The sequence below is a fragment of the Hylobates moloch genome, unplaced genomic scaffold (genome assembly GCF_009828535.3).
Source record: "Hylobates moloch isolate HMO894 unplaced genomic scaffold, HMol_V3 SCAFFOLD_1, whole genome shotgun sequence".
NCBI lineage: Eukaryota > Metazoa > Chordata > Mammalia > Primates > Hylobatidae > Hylobates > Hylobates moloch.
Genome location: NW_026652276.1, coordinates 104443544 through 104453718, shown reverse-complemented (window position 1 = coordinate 104453718; position 10175 = coordinate 104443544).

The window sequence follows — 10175 nt, the reverse complement described above, 5'->3', positions numbered from 1 at the left end:
CAGGCCCAGCTTCTGTGTCCTGGCAGCCTCTCCAGGCCCAGCTCCTGCCTCACGTCAGCCTCTACGGGCCCAACGTCTGCCTCACAGCAGATTCTCCAGGCCCAGCATCTACCTCACCGTGGCCCCCCACAAGCCAAGTGCCTGCCTTTCAGCAGCCTCTACACACCCAGCTCCTACCACCCAATGGCTCTTTAGGCCAAGCTCATACCTCACGATGGTTTTTCCAGGCCCAACTTTTGTCTCATAGCAACCTTCCCTGGCCAGGTTTCCACCTATTTCCTGGCAGCCTGGACAGGCCCAGGTCCTGTCACACACTGGCCTCTCTACGCCCAGCTCATGCCGCACAGTGGCCTCTCCAGGCCCAGCTCCTGTCCCGGGACATCTCCAGCCCCAAAACTTCCTCAAGTCGGCCTCTCCAGGCCCAGTTACTGCCTCCCGGCATCCTCTCCAGGCCTAGCTCTTCCTCCTGGCTGTATCTACAAGCCCAACTCCTGCCTCACAACAACCTTTTATGGCTCAGCTCCTGCCCAACTACTGCCGGCCTTTGTAGGCCCAAAACTTCCTCAAGTCAAGCTCTTTAGGCCCTGCCTCACGGTGGCCTGTACAGACCCAGCTCTGGCTTGAGAACAGCCTCTGCAGGCCCCACTCTTGCCTCTTAGCTCCCTCTCCAGGCCCAACTCTTGCCTCACGGTGGCTTCCGTAGGCCAAGTTCCCGCCTGCCTCCCGGCAGCCTCAACAGGCCTAGCTCCTCCCTCACAGTGGCTTGTTTAGGCCCAGTTGATGCCTCTGGCAACCTGTCCAGGCCCAGCTCCTGCCTCACACTGGCCTCTCTAGGCCGAAGTTCTTTCTCATATTGGCGTGTTTAGGCCCAGTTCATTCCTCTCGTCATCTCTCCAGGCCCAGCTTTTGCCTGTTGTTGGCCTCTACCTCACAGTGCACCTTCCAGGCCCACCTTTTGCCTCACTGTGGCCTCCTCTGGCAAGGTTCTTGCCTTTCGGCAGCCTCTACAGGCCTAGCTGCTGCCTCCCAATGGCCTTTGTAGGCCACACTCATGCCTCACAGTGGCCTTTCCAGGCCTAGCTTTTGCTTTTTGGCATCCACTCCAGGCCCAGAACTTCCCCCAGTCAGCCTCTCCAGGCCCAGCTCTTCCGCCCAGAAACCTCTACAGGCCCAAATCATCCTCAAATTGGCCTCTTCTTTCCCAGCTCCTGCTTCCTGGTGGCCTCTGAAGACCCAAATCATCCTCCAGTCGGTTTTTCCAGGCCCAGTTCCTGCCTTTTGGTGGCCTCTCCAGGTGCAAAACTTCCTCCCGTCAGCCTGTCCAGGCCCGGCTCATGCCTCTTGGTGGCCTTCCCAGCCCCTGTGTTTGACTTGGTGACCTCTTCAGGCCCAGAACTTGAACTCAAGTCGGCCTCTCCAGGCCCAGCTCCTGCCTTCTGAAGGCCTGTACAGGCCCAGCCGCTGCCTCACAGCGGACTCTCCACACCCAGCGCTTACCTCACTGTAGCCTCCCCAGTCTCAAACTCCTGCCTTTTGGCAGCTTCGACAAGCCCAGCTCCTGCCTTTCAATGCCCTCTTTAGGCCCAGCTCATTCCTTACAACAGCCTTTCCAGGCCCAGTTTTTCCCTTTTGATGGCCTCTCCAGGCCCAGAACTTCCTCAAGTCGGCCTTTTTAGGCCCAGTTGCTGCCTCCTGGCATCCTCTCCAGGCCAAGCTCTTCCTCCCAGCTGTGTCTACAGGCCCAACTCCTGCCTCACAACAACCTCCTTGGACTCAGCTTCTGCCCAGCTCCTGGTGGACTTTGTAGGCACAAAACTTTCTCAGATCAAGCTCTCCAGGCCTATTGTCAGCCTCGTGGCAGCCTAAGCAGGCCCAGCTCCTGCCTGACAATGGCCTCTCCAGGCTTTTCTCCTGCCTCACAGCGGGCTTTCCAGGCCCAGCTCTTGCCTCATGGTGGCCTTCCCCGGCCATATTCCTATCTGACTTCCGGCAGCCTCAACCGGCCCAGCTTCTGCCTCGCACTGGCCTCTCTAGGCCCAGCTCCTTTCTCACAGTGGCCTCACTAGGCCCATCTCCTGCCTCAGATCTGCCTCCCAAGACCCAGCTCCTATCTCATGGTGGTCTCTCTTACACCATCTCCTGCCTCACAATGGCCTCGTCTGCCCATCTTCTGCCTCACAGTGGCCACTCAAGGCCCATCTTCTGCCTCATGGTGGTCTCTTCTGGTTTTGCTCTTGCCTCACAGTTGCCTCTTCCAGATCCAGCTTTAAGTCTTTGATGGTCAACAGCATCAAGGAGCCTAAAGCTTCCCTGGACTCTCATTTGTTCACTTTACAGCAGAATGCCTTAGCAAAAACTCTCTCTTAACCTTGAGAGTGGATTTCTGACAAATCGATAGTAAATTCTGCCTGTGTGGTTTCACAGTGATTTCTGTTTTATTTAGTGTCTCATGGTTTTTCTTGTCTACTGGGGATGAGGAGGGGAATGGGCTTCTGCTTGGGCCCTTTGTCTTTGCCCTGGACATGGTAGCTTCTCACTTCATGTCTTCTTTTTCATATTTTTTATAGTTTTCTTTTTTCTTTTTTTTTTTCTTAGACAGGGTCTTGCTCTGTCACCAGGCTGGAGTGTAGTTGTGTGATTATGGCTCACTGCAGACTTGTCCTCTTGGCCTCAAGTGATCCTCCCAACTCAGCATCTTGAGTAGCCGAGACTACAGGCACATACCACCATGCCTGGGTAATTTCTGATTTTTTCTGAGAGGTTGGTTCTCACTAGGTTGCCCAGGCTGGTCCCAAACTTTTAGATACAAGCAATCCTTTTGCCTGAGCCTCCCAAAGTGCTGAGATTATAAGCATGAGCCACCATGCCTGGCCTGCCATTTGCTTGTCATGAACTATTAAGAATTTACTTTTTGATTAATATACTATGACTATATACATTTATATAGAGAGAGAGATTTTAAATTTTTCTTGGATACCAATTTTTTTCTTCTTTTTTTTTTTTTTTTTTTTTGAGGCAAGGTACTGCTTTGTCACTTAGGATGGAGTGCAGTGGTGTGATCTCGGCTCACCACAACCTCTACTTTCTTGGCTTAAGTGATCCTCTCACATCAGCCTCCTGAGTAGCTGGGACTGCAGGTATGAGCCGCCATGCCCAGGTAATTTTTATATTTGTTGTAGAGAGGGGTCTCAGCATGTTTCCCAGGATGGTTTCAAACTCCTGGGCTCAAGCGATCCTCCCACCTCAGCCTCCCAGAGTGCTGGGATTACAGGTGGGAGCCACATCTGGCCTGCCATTTTCTTTTCAAGGATCATTAAGAATTCACTTTATGCCAGGCACGGTGGCTCATGCCTGTAATCCCAGCACTTTGGGAGGACGACGTGGGTCTATTACGAGGTCAGTTCAAGACCAGCCTGGCCAAGATGGTGAAACCTCATCTCTACTAAAAATAGAAAAATTAGGCACCTGTAATCCCAGCTACTCAGGAGGCTGAGGCAGGAGAATCGCTTGAACCCAGGGGGGCAGAGATGGAATTGAGCTGAGATCGAGCCACTGGACTCCAGCCTGGGCGACAGAGTGAGACTCCATCTCAAAAGAAAAAAAAAAAAGAATTTACTTTTTGATTAGTATACTGTAAATATATATGTATGTGTGTGTATATATATTCATATGTGAATATATGTGTATATTTTCATAGCATACACATACACACATCTATATATTGTGAAAGAGATATTTGAATACCTAGAAATTGGTAAGCTTCTTCCAGGTTTTGAAACCACCCTTAGCACAAACGCAAAAGAAGTACAAAGTATCATTATTAATGACCATGGACCAAGATGACCATGAGTCAATAGTACTTTGCACCTCAACCACCTTCCAGCAGAGCATCTCAAAGGGCTGGATATATCTGAACATCACACCCTTTCACTTAGATTAGGATGCTTTGTAATTATTACTTCTCTTAAGACCTCAGTGTGACCGTTGTCAGCATGAAATCAAACTATTTCTCAAATGATAGAGATATTGAATAACAGCTTTGGTCAGCAAATAGGTATTGCATTTGGTTCATCATGACAAGTTCCTGACCTAGTCAGATGGAATATTGCAGAAATGTGTGTGTGTTTGTGTGTGTGTGTGAACATTCTTGCACACAGATGTGAGGGTGGAAGTGGGGGTTGAATTTGATAAAACCAGCAGTGGGCGGGCTGCTGGGAGGGGGCACTTGTTTTGGCAGTGGCAGTGTACCTCTAGAATTAACAAATGTTTGTAAGCCTCAGTTTTCTCGCTTGGAAAATAAAGATTATAATTCCTGCCTTGATATGTGGATTAGGTGATCCGCTATCTGCAAAATATCTAGTATGTAATAGGTGCTGAATTAATACTACTTTCTGTAGCTCTTTCTTAATCACTGCTTAATTTTTAAAAGTTTAGAATGAATACTGCTTTTGTAAAAATTATTTGTAATTATTATATAAAATCTAAGTCCTATAGAAAAGTACAAAGCAGGTCGGGTGCTATAGCTCACACCTGTAATCCCAGCACTTTGGGAAGGCAGGGTAGAAGGATTGCTCAAGGCCAGGAGTATGAGACCAGCATGAAAAACATAGCAAGATCCCATCTCTATAAAAAGTTAAAAACCAGTTACGGTAATTTGCACCTGTAGTCCCAGCGACTCGGGAGGCTGAGATAGGTGGATCACTAGAACCCAGGAGTTTGAGACTGCAGCCTGGGCAACAGAGTGAGACCCTGTCAGAAGGAGGGAGGGAAGGAGAGAGAGAGAGAGAGAGAGAGAGAGAGGAGAGGAGAGGAAAGAAACGTACAAAGAAGCAAGTAGCAAATCATGAAATTTTCAACCACCAAGAAATAACTCTTAACATTAGGTGATATGGCCAGGCATGATAGCTCATGCCTATAATCCTAGCACTTTGGGAGGCTGAGGCAGGCAGATCACTTGAATTCAGGAGTTCAAGACCAGCCTGGCCAACATGGTGAAACCTCATCTCTACTAAAAATACAAAAATTAGCTGAACATGGTGATGCCTGTAATCTTAACTACTTGAGAGGCTGAGGCAAGAGAATCGCTTCAGCCTGGGAGGCAGAGGTTGCAGTTACCCAAGATCACACCATTCCACTCTAGCCTAGGCAACAAAGAGAGACTCTGTCTCAAAAAAAAAAAAAAAGATATTAATTCATACCTCTTTTTGTGCAAATAGGTAGCTAAATAAGTAGATAGATTAATGGACTGAAAATAACTTTGACGAGTGCGGTGGCTCACACCTGTAATCCTCAGCACTTTGGGAGGCTGAGGCAGGTGAATCACAAGGTCCAGAGATTGAGACAATTTTGGCCAACATGGTGAAACCCTGTCTCTACTAAAAATACAAAAATACAAAAACTCCAGCCTGGTGACAGAGTGAGACTCCTTCTCAAAAAAAAAAAAAAACTTTACGTATTTTATATTGTTTTAGTTTAAATATACATATAACTTTTATTTTGCTTGCTACAATAGAAGCTGAAGAAACTAAAGTAAGGTGGGAGAATTTCTGAACTTCAGATAAATGCCTATGTGAAAGTGATATCTTTTTATTCAACATTCATTAAAATTATTTTTAAAATAATAAAAGTATTATGATTCTTTCTAATCTGCAGTTTCTGTTTTCACCCACAGCTGCTGTATTTTTGGAATTGGTGCATGTTTGAGGGTTTCTGTTTAATGTGTTTATCCTTGGATGACTTTTTTTTTTTTTTTTTGACAGAGTCTTGCCCTGTTGCCCAGGCTGGATTGCGGTGGTGTGATCTCAGCTCACTGCAACCTCCGTCTCCCAGGTTCAAGCGATTCTGCTGCCTCAGCCTCCTGAGTAGCTAAGATTATAGGCACACGCTATCACGCCTGGCTAATTTTTGTATTTTTAGTAGAGATAGGCTTTCACCATCTTAGCCAGTCTGGTCTCGAACTCCTGACCTCAGGTGATCCTCCTACCTCGGCCTCCCAAAGTTCTGGGATTACAGGCATGAGCCACTGCACCTGGCCTGGGAGAATATTCTTGATTCATTTTCCTTTTCTTCAGGTCTTCCTGTAAGTTCTGACTCTATTCTCGTCTGACTCTGGCTGGGGCTAAGGGAAGGTCTGAGGCTGGCTGGAGGTTTTTCTCACATGTACTTATGTTTTCCTGCCCAAAGGCCAGTGGAGTACTTTCTTTATCATTGAAGTTTGATAGCTTAGCCAGGGTTGGCTCAAGGCCAGTCATTCCGTATTAGTTTTTCCAGGTATACAGTGTGCCCTTTGACTACTGACTATGTACTTCTGTATCTCTGCATGCAATCTTTCTTTCTCTTTCTTTTCTTTCTTTCTTTTCTTTCTTCTTTCTTTCCTTCCTTCTTTCTCTTTCTTTCTTTCTTTCTTTCTTTCTTTCTTTCTTTCTTTCTCTCTCCTTTCCCTCCCTCCCTCTCCTTCCTTCCTTCCTTCCTTTCCTCCCTCACTCTCCCCACCCTCCCTTCCTCCTTCCTCCATTCCTACATTTCTTCTTTCTTTCAAGACAGGGCCTTGCTCTATCACCCAGACTCTAGAATGCAGTGGTGTCATCATACCTCACTGCAGCCTCAAACTCCTGGATTCAAAGGATCTTCCTGCCTCAGCCTCCTGAATAGCTGGGATTACAGGCATGCACCACCACACCTGGCTAATTTTTGTTACATTTGTAGAGATCGGGTCTTACTGTGTTGCCCAGGCTTGTCTCAAACTCCTGGCCTCAAGCTACCCTCACACCTCAGCTTCCTAAAGCACTGGGATTATAGGCATGAGCCACCATGCCCAGCCCTGTTTTATTTTTTTATGTTGTCTAACTCAGGGTCACCAATTGACAACCCAGTGTTAGACTACTGTCTCTAATTTCTGTAATTATTTTTTTCAGTTGTTTTATTGTAGTTCTTTTATCCTCTGATTCACTTTGATTATATCAAGCATTTCTATGTGTTGAACTTGTTTGTTTTTTTTTTTGAGACAGAGTCTCACTCTGTCACCCAGGCTGGAGTGCAGTGGTGTAATCTCAGCTCACTGCAACCTCTGCCTCCCAAGTTCAAGCGATTCTCCTGCCTCAGCCTCCTGAAGTAACTGGGATTACAGGTGCATACCACCATGCCTGGCAAATTTTTGTATTTTTAGTAGAGACGGGGTTTCACCATGTTTGCCAGGCTGGTCTCAAACTCCTGACTTCAGGTGATTCTCCTGCCTCAGCCTACCAAGGTGCTGGGATTACAGATTATAGGCATGAGCCACTGCATGCAGCCGCCACATTTCCTTTATTTTTTCCATTGATGGAAAGAAACATAGGTTGATTCCATCTCTTCACTGTTAAGAATAATTGTCTACACATTTTTTTACACTTGTCATCAAGAGATAGAATCTGGTTTCAGGCTGCGTGCAGTGGCTTACGCCTGTAATCCCAGCACTTTGAGAGGCCGAGATGGGTGGATTATGAAGTCAGGAGATTGAGACCATCCTGGCCAACATGGTGAAACCCCATCTCTACTAAACATATAAAAATTAGCTGGCCGTGGTGGCTTGTGCCTGTAGTCCCAGCTACTCGGGAGGCTGAGGCAGCAGAATCACTTGAACCCGAGTGGTGGAGGTTGCAGTGAGCCGAGATCGGGCCACTGCACTCCAGCCTGGGTGACAGCAAGACTCTGTCTCAAAAAAAAAAAAAAAAATCTAGGCAGGGCGCAGTGGCTCACGCCTGTAATCCCAGCACTCTGGGAGGCTGAGGCAGGTGGATCACGAGGTCAGGAGACCGAGACCACGGTGAAACCCCGTCTCTACTAAAAATACAAAAAAAAAATTAGCTGGGCGCGGTGGTGGGTACCTGTAGTCCCAGCTACTCGGGAGGCTGAGGCAGGAGAATGGCGTGAACCCGGGAGGCGGAACTTGCAGTGAGCCGAGATCGCGCCACTGCACTCCAGCCTGGGTGACAGCAGCGGGACTCCATCTCAAAAAAAAAAAAAAAAAAAAAAAATCTAGTTTATCTTCCCTTGAATATGAACTTAGTCCCCTGCTTCTGTAAGTAGAATACAATGGAAGTGTTGCTCATGATCTGCCAAAGTTAGGTCATAAAAGATGTTTCCACTTGGCTCTCCTTCCTGGGATGGTTGCACTTAGAACCCATTCACCATTTTGTGAGAAAGCCCAGGCCATGTACGGAGGTGATGTGTGGGTGTTCCACCAGATAGCCCCAGCTGAGGCCCTAGCTAACCAGGAGATATTTGAGCAAGGAAACCTTTGAGACTATTCTAACTGCATACTGTTTGAAGGCAACCACGTAAGACATCCTAAGCCAGAACTGCCTAGGTGAGTCTAGTCAGCCTTCAGTATTGTGAGAAGACTAATAAGCATCATTGTAACTTTATACCATTAAGCTTGGAGTGGTTTGTTACACAGCAATAGATAGCTGATACACAAAGTGATCTTCCCATACGAATATTATATTATGTCAATTCTCCATTTGACAGCATTTAATGATTTAGAATTGAGTGTAAAAGTCAAAACCCAATCCTGAATCCATCTGACAAGGGATTAATAACTAGAGTACATAAGGAGCTCAGGTGGAAAAAAAATAAATGGGAAAAAGTATAATAATCTGATTTTTAAATGGGCAAAAGATCAGAATAGGTATTTCTCAAAAGAAGACATACAAATTGCAAACAGGTATATAAAAAGGTGCTTGACATCATCAATCATCAGAGAAACGCAAATCAAAACTATAGTGAGCTATCATCCTACCCCAGTTAAAATGGCTTATATCCAAAAGACAGGCAATACCAAATGCTCTTGAGGATGTAGAGAAAAGGGAACCCTGGCACACTGTTGATGGGAACGTAAATTAGTACAACCACTATGGAGAATGGTTCAGAGGGTCCTCAAAAAACTAAAAATAGAGTTACTTTATGATCCAATAATCTTACTGCTGGATATATACCCAAAAGAAAGAAAATCAGTATATTGAAGAAATATCTGCATTTCTGTATTTATTGCAACACTATTCACAATAGCCAAGATTTGGAAGCAATTTAAGTGTCCATCAACAGGTGAATGGATAGAAAAAATGTGGTGTATATACACAATGGAATATTATTCAGCCATGAGAAAGAATATAATCCTGTTATTTGCAACAACATGGGTAGAACTGGAGATCATTATGTTAACTCAAGCCAGACACAAATTTTGCATGTTCTCAGTCATTTGTGGGTGCTAAGAATTAAAATAATTGAACTTATGAAGATAGAGAATAGAATGATGGTTACCAGAGGCTGGGAAGGGTAGCGGGCTGGAGGGAGTGCACAGGAATGATTAATGGTACAAAAATACAGTTAGAATGAATAAGATGTAGTATTTGGTAGTACAACAGCATGACTATAGTAAACAATAATTTATTGTATATTTAAAAATAGCTAAAAGAGGCCAGGTGTGGTGGCTTATGCCTGTAATCCCAGCACTTTGGGAGGCCAAGGGGGGGCTGATCACCTGAGGTCAGAAGTTCAAGACCAGCCTGACCAACACGGAGAAACCCCATCTCTACTAAAAATCCAAAAATTAGCGGGGTGTGGTGGTGCACGCCTGTAGTCCCAGCTACTCAGGAGGCTGAGGCAGGGGATCGCTTGAACCGAGGGGGCAGAGGTTGCAGTTAGCCAAGATTGTGCTACTGCACTCCAGCCCTGGTGACAGAGCTGGACTTTGTCTCAAAAAAAAAAAAAAAAAAAAAAAAGGCATAATTGGAGATTGTTTGTAAAACAAAGAAAGGACAAATGCTTGAGGTGATGGGCATCCCATTCACCCTGATATGATTATTACACATTACATGCCTGTGTCAAAACATCTCATGTACCCCATAAATATATACACCTACTGTGTATCCACAAAAATTAAAAGTAAAGCATTTTTTAAACCCCCAATCTTGGCCAGATGTGGTGTCCCACACCTGTAATTCCAGTGCTTTTTTAGGCCAGGATGGGAGGATCACTTGAGTCCAGGAGTTTGGGACCCACCTAGGCAACATAGCAAGACTGTCATCTCTAATAACAATAAAAAAACATAGCCAGGCATGGTGGGGCTCATGTCTATAGTCCCAGCTACTTGGGAGGCTGAGATGACAGGATCCCTTGAACCCAGGAGGTTGAGGCTG